We start from the raw sequence: 13,405 nt of genomic DNA, 5'->3' as shown, positions 1-13,405 counted from the left end.
CTCTGTCCATAAAGACTTTACACTCCAGTAGTAAATACACCAAAACAAAGAGGAAATCACATTGGGAGATTGAGAAATCACAGTGGGAGAAAGTGCTGTGCTTGGAAAATTGGAATGTGTCCAGGAGCACAGTGGAAACATAGCTAGTCTGAACTTGGGCCTCAGGAAAGGAAGTCTAAGAAAAGAAGTCGTTAGGCAGAGAAGAAGGAAAGAGTGTTGAGGAAAATTTCATTGATAAAGATGAGCTCAATTATCTAAATCCAAATAGATCTCTGTTTAGAGGCTCTGGCTTATTATAAAATCACTTCTATTCACTTTGCACATGGGGATCCAGTCTTTGCATTTATGTTCCCAGTGTGACACTTTTAAAAAAGGAATTTACCCTGTAAGTGACTAAAAGTTGGCATGATGTTGTCATTCTGTCACCAGAACACTGTCAGTGATACAGGCCAGAGGAAAGAAACAAAGGAAATGATTATGCCGATGTAATTTCTGTTTCATTTTGGAGTGAAGCCAGAGATAAATACAGTCACATATAAACTCTGTGTTTATAAAACCGCCGTCTCAGTGTTGTGACTAGAAGCAGCAAACAGAGAGAAATGAGATTAGCTTTTCCCAAACTGCTTGGTGTGGTATCAATTTGTGTTCTGGAAAAATTAACAAACAAAACTTCAGGGGAACCAGATACTAGGAACATTGTTTTTCTAAAATGTATCACGTAAGTGGGTTCAAAAATTGCATAGATTTACTTAGTTATTTTTAAATTTTATTATTGGAGCACAATTGCTTTACAGTATTGTATTAGTTTCTGCTCTACATCAAAGTGAATCAGCTATGTATATACTTACATCCCCTCCCTCTTTAGCCTCCATCACACCCCCATTCCAACACTCTAGGTCATCGCAGAGCACCAAGCTGAGCTCCTTGTGTTATATAGCAGTTTCCCACTAGCTATCTATTTTATCCATGGTGTTGTATATATGTCAATGCTACTGGGAATAGAGATGCAGACATAGATAGTTATTTTTAATGCAAAAATTGCCTGAGGTGTGTCACCTCAGAGAAGACTAGAAAAATTACTGTGACATGAATGAAGGCATGATATTCAAACTGCCCATCTACACACAGGCAGCCCCTTCCAATAACCATCTCATCGTGTGTCATCTTGTAAATGACTACTGATTCAAATTGTGTATGGATGATGTATCTGGTGGTTATTGTATATTAAACATATAAATTAAATCTAGTGTCAGCCCATGAAGCTATTAGTTTTTCTAGGAGACAAGTTTTTCCTTTCTCCTGTATGCTAGCATTAGAGTTCATGAGCCTTTGGAGTTTGGAAAATATAATTTTTAGAGTTTTATGGTCAAATAAGTTTCAGAGTTACTGTTCTGAATAAATTGAATGAGAATAATTCACTGGTAGATAATTACAGTGAATCAGTCTTGGAATAGGTATCGGGAGTTTGATCATTTATATCATATTAAAGAAATAAGCTAATCAAATATTATTTTTATTAGAAATGAGACCATACATCTCTTTTTCTTCCATGTGAAACACCACTTAAAGATTTTGATAAAAGTGAAAGAGCTAATTACCTTCATGTTTATGGGCAGACGCATAAAGATATATGAAGAGTTTGTTCTTACTAATACAATTATGTAAAGTTTAAAAATAAAATTAAATTAAAAAAAATAAAAGTTTTACATCAAAACTAGGTACATTCCTGAAAATGGAGTCCCCATTTGGAATCTCATAAAATTCTGGCCTTTCCTTATTGTCATGAGCAAGTAGGAAAATAGAATATGCCCTATGACAATTCCACTGCTATGCATTAACAGGTTATCAATCTTTATTACATGTTAAAATAAATATACAATATGCTATAACAGACTGTGGTAGCACATTCCTTAGTATATTATGGGCATTCCATAACTATTTGATGAGTGAGTGAATGGATGAATGAACTCAGCAAAGAACTTCCGTGGAAGAATGTAAGAAGTTGAGTCAAAGGTCTTGCCTGGATCCAGATTCTAGCTCCACTTATTATAAACATTTAAGAAAAACATTTCTCATCTCTGGACTCCTTTAGAATACTTTTGTAGGATTCAAAAGAGATTATATATAATTTTATAAAGATGATTTACTGATGTTATTGCTATTACTAATATAAATAGTCATAACCCTAGTGTTCTAAGTTGCCTCATGGAATAAAAGTTTGAATTTAGTATTAAAATACAAAAAGAAAATACAAAAAGTCATGTCACTTAGTAGCCTGCCAGGCTTCTCTGTCCATGGAATTTTCTAGGCAAGAATATTGGAGCAGGTTGTCATTTCCTACTTCAGGGGATATTTCTGACTCAGGGATCAAACCCACGTCTCCTGCATCAGCAGGCAGATTCTTTACCAACTGAGCTATGTGGCAAGCCCCAGATAATCTGTAATATTTTAGAGTTAGCTGATTAGCAAATTTAAGTGCATCTACAACCTTAATTCCCCATTACCATGTAATCTAATGGAGTCACAGCTTCTAGTGTTCTACTACAAAATCTACTTGAGATTCTAGTCTTTCCTTCTCTAGTTATTTTGCTTCAGGAAACTACAAAGGAGCATTTAAACAACTCTTTGGCCACTGCAGATCATAGGCTTTACCACCTAACCCTTTTTCTACTAGTAAAGAGGTCATTTTGACATCAAATCTAATCATGTGAGAGAACAATTAAAACTTTCTTTTTGAAAATTTGAAAATAATTTCAAGGAACTTGTCAAGTTTGATTTATTTATTTACTTTTGGCTGCACTGGTTTTTATCCTGCATGCGGGCTTTCTCCAGTTGCCGTAAGCAGGGCTACTCTTCCTTATGGTGCATGGACTTCTCAGCGCCGTGGTTTCTCTCGCTGTGGAGCACAGGCTCTAGGTGTGCGGGCTTCAGCAGTTGTGGTGCGCAGGTTTAGTTGCCCCACATCATGTGGGATCTTCCCTGACCAGGGATGGAGCCCATGTCCCCTGTAAAGGAAAGCAGATTCTAACCACTGGACCACCAGGGAAGTCCTGCCAAATTTTAAATAGTACAAAACATTCACTATACACACTCACCTATTTTTTTTTAATTGCTACATTTGCTTTATCGCTTCCCATCCTACACACAAACACGCACACTTTTTTTTTTTTTCTGAACTACTTGAGGGTAAATTCCTTAAATTATGACTTTTTATTCTTAAAGATTTTTTTGTGCAGTTCATCTGAGTAGAAATAGTCTCTTACATAATCACAATACAGTTTTCAACTCCAGTAAATTAACAATGATATAATGCTTTTTCCCAACTGGTTATTTGCATTCAAGTTTTTCCAGTTGAATTAATAATATCCTTTATAGCATTTTAATTTTCTTCAATACAGGATCCAGCTTAGGATTGGATGTTGCATGTGGTTGTCATGTTAGCCTCCTTTAACTTGGAACATTTCCACAGCCATTTTTATTGTGTTTTTTTTTTTTTTTTTTTGGTCTTTTAAGACAAGATGTTTGAATGGCTTCCACATTCTTTGTTTGGCAAAGGTAAACATCTGGCTGCCACTGTCTCTGGAGAAAAACTGCTTCTCCTTCCCCACCATCCAATTTACCCAAGTTCTTCTAGGTGATTAAACAGGTACCATAGAGGGAAAGGCATTCTGGGAAATGAGACTGTGGGAGGAAGTGGTGGTACTGATTTGGCAGAAGCCATGTGGAACAACTGTGTATACATACATACATACATACATACATATATATATATAATTTAAACTGTCAGAAAAAATTAAGAAGTTGTAAAAAATAAACATATTTATGTTTCACATCTGTTGAAAATAAGGTGAAATACAGCATTGAAAAAATATTTTCAACTTTCAGTTCAGTTCAGTTCAGTTCAGTCGCTCAGTCATGTCCGACTCTTTGCAACCCCATGAATCGCAGCACACCAGGCCTCCCTGTTCATCACCAACTCCCGGAGTTCACTCGGACTCTCGTCCATCAAGTTGGTGATGCCATCCAGCCATCTCATCCTCTGTCGTCCCCTTCTCCTCCTGCCCCCAATCCCTCCCAGCATCAGAGTCTTTTCCAATGAGTCAACTCTTCATGAGATGGCCAAAGTACTGGAGTTTCAGCTTTACCATCCTTCCTTACAAAGAAATCCCAGGGCTGAACTTTAGGCATTAGCTTAAATACGAATGAGCACAAGGCTGTGATACTGGGGCTAATGTCATTTTAAAGAAGAGATATAACAGCTAAACTTGGGACAAAATCAGAAGGATTCTTTTTGCCATACAAAAAAATTTTGAATCACCCCCAACTGAGAATAGGGTCTCAAAGAGTCAGACACAACTGGGTGACTGAACAACAACAACTATAACTCTAAACCTTCTCTACTATCATCTTCTTAAACTTACATTTTGTGTTATGGGCTGAATGTTTGTATCTTGATCTTGGACTTCACAATGCCTCCAGCGCTGTGAGAAATAAATTTGATTTATAAGCCACCCAACTTTGGCAGTTCTATTTTTTTTTTTTAATAGCATCTCTAAGTGACTAAGACACCCTGTTTTCTTTTTTTCCAACATAGTATTCATCACTATTTGAATTATGTTACATAGCTGTTTTTTTCTGTCTTCTTCTCAATTTCCATTTCACTGATAAGCTTGTTGAAGGCAGGGGTTTTATCGTACACATTGTCATAGCTCCAAAATGTAAAATAGTACTATGTATACAATAGGTGCTTACTTATGAAAGAGTGAAGAGCAGAGGATACCACAGAGAGCTTTGACTGCTCCGAAGAATCAAAGCAACATGAAAGTGTGAAAGTGTTAGTTGCTCAGTCATGGGCTCATGGACTGTAGCCCATCAGGCTCCTCTTCCCATGGAATTCTCAAGGCAAGAATACTGGAGTGGGTACTCATTCCCTTCTCCAAGGGCTTTTCCTGACCCAGGGATCAAACCTGGGTCTCCTACATTTTGGGGAGGATTCTTTACCATCTGAGCCACCAGGGAAGCCCCCAGTATGGCATGAAAAGCTTTCAGGTCATTCCACTTAAAGCTCATTTCTAATAAAAGCCCAAATTGCCAGGATGGGGCTGGTAATTAGCTACAGGCATCATTTTTCAAGCATTCATATACAAAATTATGTTGTGTATTTTTAAATATGGATTGGGAAATGACTGTTGAATGATTATTGGATAGGCATAACATATTGTAGCATTTTAGTCACCAAATATAAAATATATAAGTAAATATTTGGACTTAAACACTTAATGAAAATTAAATTCTTCATGACTAATTAAATACAGAAATTATAGGCACTTCCCTCACTTATTGGATATCATGAGGCCTATGTTCCTAATTGGGAATAATCCACTGGACATGATTAATATCTGACCTGTGGAAATGGGGCATATGCTTAACAATATTATTTGATATCACAACTTCCTCACTAACTGAATCTTCCTGACTTCTGAAGTCACTTGAATTGAATGCTAATTCAGTGCTTCTATGAGGAAGAATACCTAGAAAAATCCTTCTCAAGCTGGGAAAGTGATCTTTGTCCATTAGTCTGAAGGTTTAAAAGAGAGTTGCAAGGGTCCATGGTGAGGAAGAGGCCTGACCCAGGCAGTCAAATTGGCCAGGTTACCTAGGCAGCCAATGTAATATTCCAGGCAGATATAACGTAAGCGAGCTTCCCTGGTGGCTCAGCAATAAAGAATCTGGATGCAATGCAGGAGACACAGGGTCAATCCCTGGGTTGGGAAGATCCCATGGAGAATGAAATGGCAACACACTCCAGTATTCTTGCCTGGGAAATCCCACAGACAGAGGAACCTGAGAGGTTACAGTCCACCAGGGTCGCAAGAGTCAGCCACGACATAGCGACCAAACAACAAAAGAGAGCTTCACAATCACCTTCATTTAGTAAAACACAGACTGGTTGCTAAATAATAATAATGAGCTTAAGAAATTTAACCATCATATCCATGTAATCACAGACTCTGGTCCAGAAAATACAGTAACCCTATGCTTCTAATTATTATTCTTGAGCATCTTGTTTCCCCATATTTCAGAACACCAAGAAAATGAACTTCCATTTGTCTCTCTTCAAATACAGAGTGGTTTAATGTTATGATAAATCAGATGGCACTGAAATTAATAACTATCAGGTGCAGTGTATTATTACAGTAATTTATAATGCACAGTACAGTTCTTCTAGTGTGATGAATTATCTTTCTAATGATTGTTCTACCATAACATATCAACTAATAGATACTTCTAAGTTCGTACAGTAACATGCCTCAGGTACATGATTTTTTATTATGGAGAATTATATCAGAAGTAGTCTTTTTGTATTCTTTCCCACATTCTATTTTTTCTTCTTATGTATATATCACTGTTAAATACTATCATTACTATCTAATCCCTAGTCCTCAATGAAAGCACTTGAAGTCCAGAACTCTTGGGCACCCCAAACATAACTTTGGAAAACAGATCTTAAGGTGGCTCCAGAGGTCCTTTGGAGAAGGAAATGTCAACCTGCTCCAGTATTCTTGCCTGGGAAATCCCACAGACAGAGGAGCATGGCAGGCTACAGTCCATTAGGTCTCAAAGAGTTGGACGTGACCAAGAGACTAAACAATAACAGGGGCCCCAATTTCCTGATGTTTACACCTTGAACAGTCTCCTTCTCTTGAGTGTGAGCAGAACTTGATTCTAACCAGCAGAATATGGGAAAAATGATAGGGTGTCATCATCATTATTATGCTATGTTATATGGCCAAGATCATGGGATACCATTCGTGTGGTTACTGCACATTATGTAAGACTCCATCTTGCTAGCAAGCTTGCTCTGGAGGTGTCATATTCCTTGCTAACTTTGAAGAAACAAGCTGCCATGAATCCCAACGTTGCAAGGACATGAATTCTGTCAACAGTCTGAGGGAGCTTGGAAACAAATCCTTTCCGCTGTTCTGAAGAGATGGCAGACCCAAGTATACCTTGATCCCAACTTAATGGGACCCTGAAGATAAAAACCCAGCCTAGACAAACCTCAGCTGTGAGTGAGATAACAAAAGTATGTTATTTTAAATCACTATGTTTGTGGTAATTATTATGTAGCAGTTAAAAAGTCACACAATTACACTTAAAGGACCTCATCCTAGACTTCTGGTTTAAAGCTAATGATATGAAATTTCTTGAGGTGTTACTACAGCTTCATAGCCTATCAGATTTTTTTGGTGAGAGGAGGAAAGTGTGCATCTGAAATCTTAATAGTTCAAAAACATTCACTGATTAACTTCCATATTTTATTATATATGAGGGCAACATATTTGAATGAGATACTTTATTAGTTTTCAAGGAGATTATAGTATAATGGAGAAGAAAAACACAGAAACCAGCTATTTCAACATACATATGCTCTTGCCATAGAATTTAGAAAATGGGGAAGGGAGAGGTGGTACAGTTATAAATGGCCTCCTCGAGAGATGATTCTAAAATGGAAATTGCTGTCCATAGAAAGAAAGAAAAACACGTCTTGTTGAACTCCTGTGCACTAGGAAATTGATCGAGTGGCTGTAACAACAACAACTAAATAGGCAATATTTATATATCCTTTGCTAGGTATTATTCCAAATGCATTATTTAATTAATTCCCACAACAATTCAATGATATAAATATTAGTTTCATTTTACAGATGGGGAAACAGAGTTTAAGGAACAGCTCAATAGTAACAAAGAGAGAATTCATTCCTCTAATGTCTCCATGACTCTTGGACCTGTGTTCTTCCCACTAAAACGCTATCTTTTGGGAGACAGTCTTTTGACCTGCCTGTGCACTGCTCTTCTAAATTGCAGGAGCCCTGCATTTCGTTCTGTTCCCGTGGTTTCCTATTACATCTTTAAGGCATCAATTATGCCTTATTATAATTATTGTATAATTCATGTATCACCATGAATAGAATTTAAATTGACAGCTGAAACTGTCCAAATCAGTTTTGCTCTCTTGTTTATATCACAAGCCCTTAAATAAGAATTTCCAATAAATGGCAAATGGGGGAACAAATGTTTAGGGTCTCTACAGGCCAGAAGAATGCTCATTTTACTGGTCTTTGCCCATAAAAATGACTTCTAAGAATGAAAGCTTCCATCTATGGGAGTTTGATTTATTCTTATTTATAAACATTGTTAGTAAAACAAATAATCTGCTTAATTAATAGATTAAAGATGAATGCATGGATAAATAGATATATAAATTGATAGATAGATAACTATGCCTAAGGAACATCAAAGGATGCTCTAAGGGAGCATATATATTGATGACCAGCATTTTTGTTTGTTTGTTTTTGCTTGTTTAGTAGCTGAGTGTTGTCCGATTCTCTTGTGACCCCATGGACTATACAGGGTCCTCTGTCCATGGGATTTCCTAGGCAAGAATACTGGAGTGGGTTGCCATTTCCTTCTCCAGGGATCTTCTGGACCCAGGGATTGAATCCATGGCTCCTGCCCGGCAGGTGGATTCTTTACCACTGAGCCACCCGAAAGCCCAGTGGTAAGCCATTACTTACCATTAACTGCATACCAGGGCATTATGCTAAATGGCATGATTTTTTTCATTTGATCCTTACAAGACCCCTCTGAAGTAGATACTCATCCTATTATACAGATGAGGAAAGTTCACAACGGGATTGTACTGAAGACCTTAACCACTGTGCATCCTGCCTCCTACTTAGGTCTGTAGTTTGCCTTCCTATTTTTCATTTCTATTAATTGTCATAAGCCTTAAGTAGAAGTATTTTCAGGCTTTTATGAACCAGTTATGTAGGGAAATGAGGTTCAAAAACAAAATAAGCCTTGCTGACTGTGGCTGGATTGTTGCTTCCCAAAAGATTTTTACATTGTAACCCTGGAGTCTGTAAATGTGAACTTTTTGGGGAAAAAAGGAGTCTTTGCAGCTGGAATTAAGTAAAGGAGTTTTGACATGAGATCCTCTTGGATTCCTGGGTGGGATCTAAATCCCACGGCAAGTGTCCTCATAAAAGAAGAAAAGACAGTCTCATGGAGAAAAGGCCACATGAAGACAGAGGTAGGGATGGGGGTGATGCAGCCAAGAAAAACACCTGAAGCCCCCCAGAAGCTGGAAGAAGCCATGCAGGATTCCTTCTGAAGCCTTTGGAGGGAGGCTAACCACATTGACATCTGGATTTCAAACTCCTAGCCTCTAGAGCTGTGAGCAAATAAATTTCTGTTGTTTTGTGCCATCAAGCTTTTGGCAGTTTGTAACCACAACCCTAGGACACTAAAACACTATAGACTTTCCCCATCAAGAATTCATAATATTATTTTCTTTGGTAGAAAACTGAAAATCATACTTTAGAAAATTTGCAATTCAGATGGTTCTTGAACCCTGTAAAATAATATATGTATTTTTTTGAGAACACACCGATTCTCAAAGGGGTCCCTGAGCTAAATCAGAACCATTAACTTTGAATCAGAAAATGCACATCATCAAAAGGCTAGAAGACAGATGTTAATGAAATATGACTTTCTTTGGGCTTAATCTTTGGAGAATCCTGTGCTTCTTATAAATGAGTAACAATGGTCAACAGCTCAGTTCCATAGATGAGATAGAAAAAAATCTTAGCCCTAGACAAAAGGTCCTTCTGCCCTCAAATAGGTGACCTAAATAACATTTATTTTTTGTAATAATGTTTTTGTAAATATGTTCTTGCAAAACAGACTTACATATTGTGTGTTTTATATTCAAATTGGAGAGATAATAAGGTGTTGAAGATGAACAAATGCTTTGGATCTGGATGATTCTGGACTTTTAGTTCTACATGCTGCCCATGTCGTCCTAAAGAAATTTATGAATTTTTTCTTCTATGATGTACTATCCATGAAACCATAAAGAAATTTACTAATATCCATGAAACTTTTTTCTCTCCTTTGCAAAATAGGAACATGCACTGTGGAAGGTTTAGTGAGAATTAAAAAAAAAAAAAAAAACACCAAACATATACAAAATTGAGGTTTTCCCAGGTGGTACTAGTGGTAAAGAACCTGCTTGCCAATGCCAGAGACGTAAGAGATGTGAGCGCCATGTCTGAGTTGGGAAGATCTTGTAGAGGAGGTTATGGCAACCCACGCCAGTATTCTTGCCTGGAGAATCCCAGAGGAACCTGGTGGGCTATAGGTGATGGGATCGCAAAGAGTCAGACACGACTGAAGCAACTTAGCATGCATGCATACAAAATTGTATTTAAAAAAAATGGCACTTTTAAACCAAACAACTATAATAGTAGAAAATATGCATAAACATTGTGTTGTATCTAACAACATTCTAACTATCCAACCTAGAAATCCATTAATGTAAAAATCCAAAAATAATTATTAATGTCTTTTGAGAATAACAAAGATATTCTTTCCAAATAAGCCACTAGAATAAAGAAAGGGAGCTTTCATTTCAAATTTAACTTCTAAATCATAGAGTGCCACTGGATTTTGTATTTGGAATTTTGACACCAATTGTTGGTTCAACACACCACATTTCATCAACTGTGGAGACAGCGTCAACATTGAGTTGATGATTCTGCTCAAATCCTCTTGATGACAACCTTCATCTTAAGTCTGTGATGAAGAAATCAGTGATGTCTGATTTAGAAAGTCCTTTTCAAAGTCCACTCCCTATCTTGTAAAACTAATTTACAAAATTCAATTGGTCCTTTTGATCACTTTCACTAATCCAGTTTAAGAGCTTAAACTCCCCCCAAGTGGCCCTTAATTAGTGGCTAATATGAATGCATGAGCATGCACTTGAGCTGTATCTGGAAGCTAACAAGTGCATCTGTAACTTGAGGTTCAATAATGACCTTCCTTCTCTGGACCCCTGATTGAGACAATGCATATGGTAGTTGTTTACAAACTTCAAATAAATCTGTGAGGTACATTGATTGGTCTTACTCCTATCCTGTAATTTCTACTTTATTGATTCCTTTTCTTCTTCATCTACTCTACATGGGGGTGGAAAAAAAACAACTACCAGAGTATAATAAAGAAAAGAGTGCTGAACATCATTTCTATAATCTTTGAAGTATAATCATTTTATATTTTTAGAAAAGCTATTTTTTTTTAGTTTATTCAAGAACAAATTCAAATTTTAGCTTATCAGAGACCAAACATTTCCTTAGGGAATATTTCCCAAATAAATTTCCTTTCCAAGCTCTTTTAAATTGATAATACATTTTTGCCTATTGTTAAACCATTAAGATATAAATAAAAGCTCTCTCTCATCTACTTTGTCTGTTTCTTCTTTCTGATTCATTCTTATGGTTGTATCATACATTATTCATTATAGTACATTTTACCAAGTGCAGCAATTGGAACACAATTTCACTCTAATATTGTTAAATGAATCAGTCAAAGAAAGTACAGGATAGGTTAATCAAAAATGCTTGAATATTTTGTAAGATACTAAGAGTTTTAATGGAAATTGTAAATTTAAAAGGTGGATTAAGATACATTAATAATAAGATCTATATTTATTAGAATTTCACAAAATCCCCAACACTGGAAAAGCAGGAAATCTCATTCATTGCTGGAAAAGATGCAAAATGGTACATTGCCTTGGAAGACAGTTGGGCAGTTTCTTACAAAGCTAAGCATACTCAAACTATTCATTTCAGCAATCTTACTCCTTAGTGTTTACCCAAAAGAGTTGAAAACTTATGTCTACACAAAAACCTGAGCTCAGATATTTAAAGAAGCTTTGTTTATGATTTTTTAAAACTTAGAAGCAATCAAGATGACCTTCAGGAGAGAAAGGGATAAATAAACTGTGCTACATTCAGGCCAAGGAACATTATTTAGTGCTAAAAAGAATCCGAACAAAAACTCTTCTATTGCTCTTGTGTTGTAATTTCTATCTCTCATTACTTAGGTAATTATATTTTTTGTCCAAATGGGAACTCTGTAGAATTATATTTCTTGAATAAAGTTTATATAAATAATTTTTTAAAAGTAATAAGTATCTACCTGCTGATGTTTATATTCCAATACCCTTCTCCTTGAGGACTTAAAAAGGCTAATAAGGAGCTATAAATGTAGCTATTTATATTTAAATTAATTGAAAGTAAATAAGATTTCAAGTTAGTTACAGGGTTGCACCAAGTACCACCAAGTGCATTTCAAGTATTCAATAAATCCAGATTCCAAATAGCTTCCATAGTTCACAGTGTAAATATGGAACATACCTTCATCACATAAAGTTCCATAGGTCAGAGCTGCTTCAGAGAGACAGTGGTGACCTCTTCCATTGACTTTCATTGTTTATGTTAGCAAAGGGGGAGCAGCAATATTTTGTCATAAGATTAAGCTATTTCAACTTCTCTTTGGTGCTTAAAATAGCCCATCCTCTTTCAAATGTACTTTTCAGATAGTACATGGCAGAAATGACTCCTGAAATTGTAGCTTCACTGGTCTTGTAGAAACCATAATTGCTTCCTACCTATAGTGTGTAAGATAATATTGAAGCACTCACAGTGATTAAAATACCCTCCACAAATTCATATAGAAATCATCCAAAGAGGTAATTGCTGTATATTCCCCTTGTAGTATCATGCTTTTTCATAATTTCATACATATACATGTTCTTTGGCATTGTCTTTGATCAGTTTGAAATGAAAGAGCCAAGACGCTCTCTTTCCTGGAAAAAAAAAGCACAAAACAAAACCTCTTTTGTCTTTTACTCATTGTCACGAAAAATAAATAAATGATACAAATGGTTCTTTCACTGGTTTTAAAAGTAGAGCCAGAAATTATGTGAAGTTGGGACTTGAATTATTCATGTGTTCTGATTGAATGGGATCATTATCTCTGGCCTTACAAGCTAATAAATACTGTCTAATGCCTGGATACTGTTTTGATGTAATAGTGTCAGGAAAAAGAAAAAACAACTGACTTCTTTGCAAGCTTGGGCCTAAATTAGGGAGGGGCTTCCTGATGAATTCATTGTAAATAAGTGTATATGTGTGTGTGTGTGTGCACGCACACACGTTTGTGTGACTGTGTGAGTCTATCTGAAAATATGAAATATCTTAGACAATTCTGTGAGTTTTCCTTCTCTCATGCCCTGAAAGGCATTTTAAGTTATAGACATGAACTCAAGAGCTGAAGAATGGCTTGGTTGCCATAACTTTACTGCTACTTTTGTTTCCTTCTCTATTCTAATCTACCATATAGTATATACAAAGTGTTTCAGAAAACACAGACTGAGGCTCAGTAAATGATTATGCTATCTAATCATTTGCCAGTGAACAAATAATCCTAAATTATAGACCAGTGAGTTTTTCCCCCCAGATTGATTTCAATGAGTGAATTTGCTTTGAGTTTGATA

The 13,405-nt window shown here is 36.3% G+C and overlaps 1 long non-coding RNA gene across 1 annotated transcript in view; it reads right to left on the bottom strand.

Annotated features, from left to right (window-relative positions):
* Positions 1 to 2,762: 2,762 nt before the first annotated feature.
* LOC132345847 (uncharacterized) overlaps positions 2,763 to 13,405 on the bottom strand; it is a 108,189-nt gene continuing 97,546 nt past the window's right edge. The window contains exons 3-4 of the long non-coding RNA XR_009495428.1: positions 4,422 to 4,481; positions 2,763 to 3,005 (exon numbers count right to left, since the gene is read on the bottom strand). This is a non-coding gene — a long non-coding RNA (uncharacterized lncRNA). The remainder of the gene's footprint in view (positions 3,006 to 4,421; positions 4,482 to 13,405) is intronic.

This window comes from Bos taurus, chromosome 1 (genome assembly GCF_002263795.3).
Source record: "Bos taurus isolate L1 Dominette 01449 registration number 42190680 breed Hereford chromosome 1, ARS-UCD2.0, whole genome shotgun sequence".
In the NCBI taxonomy this organism is placed as follows: Eukaryota; Metazoa; Chordata; class Mammalia; order Artiodactyla; family Bovidae; genus Bos; species Bos taurus.
This window is presented reverse-complemented; position numbering and strand designations above follow the sequence as displayed.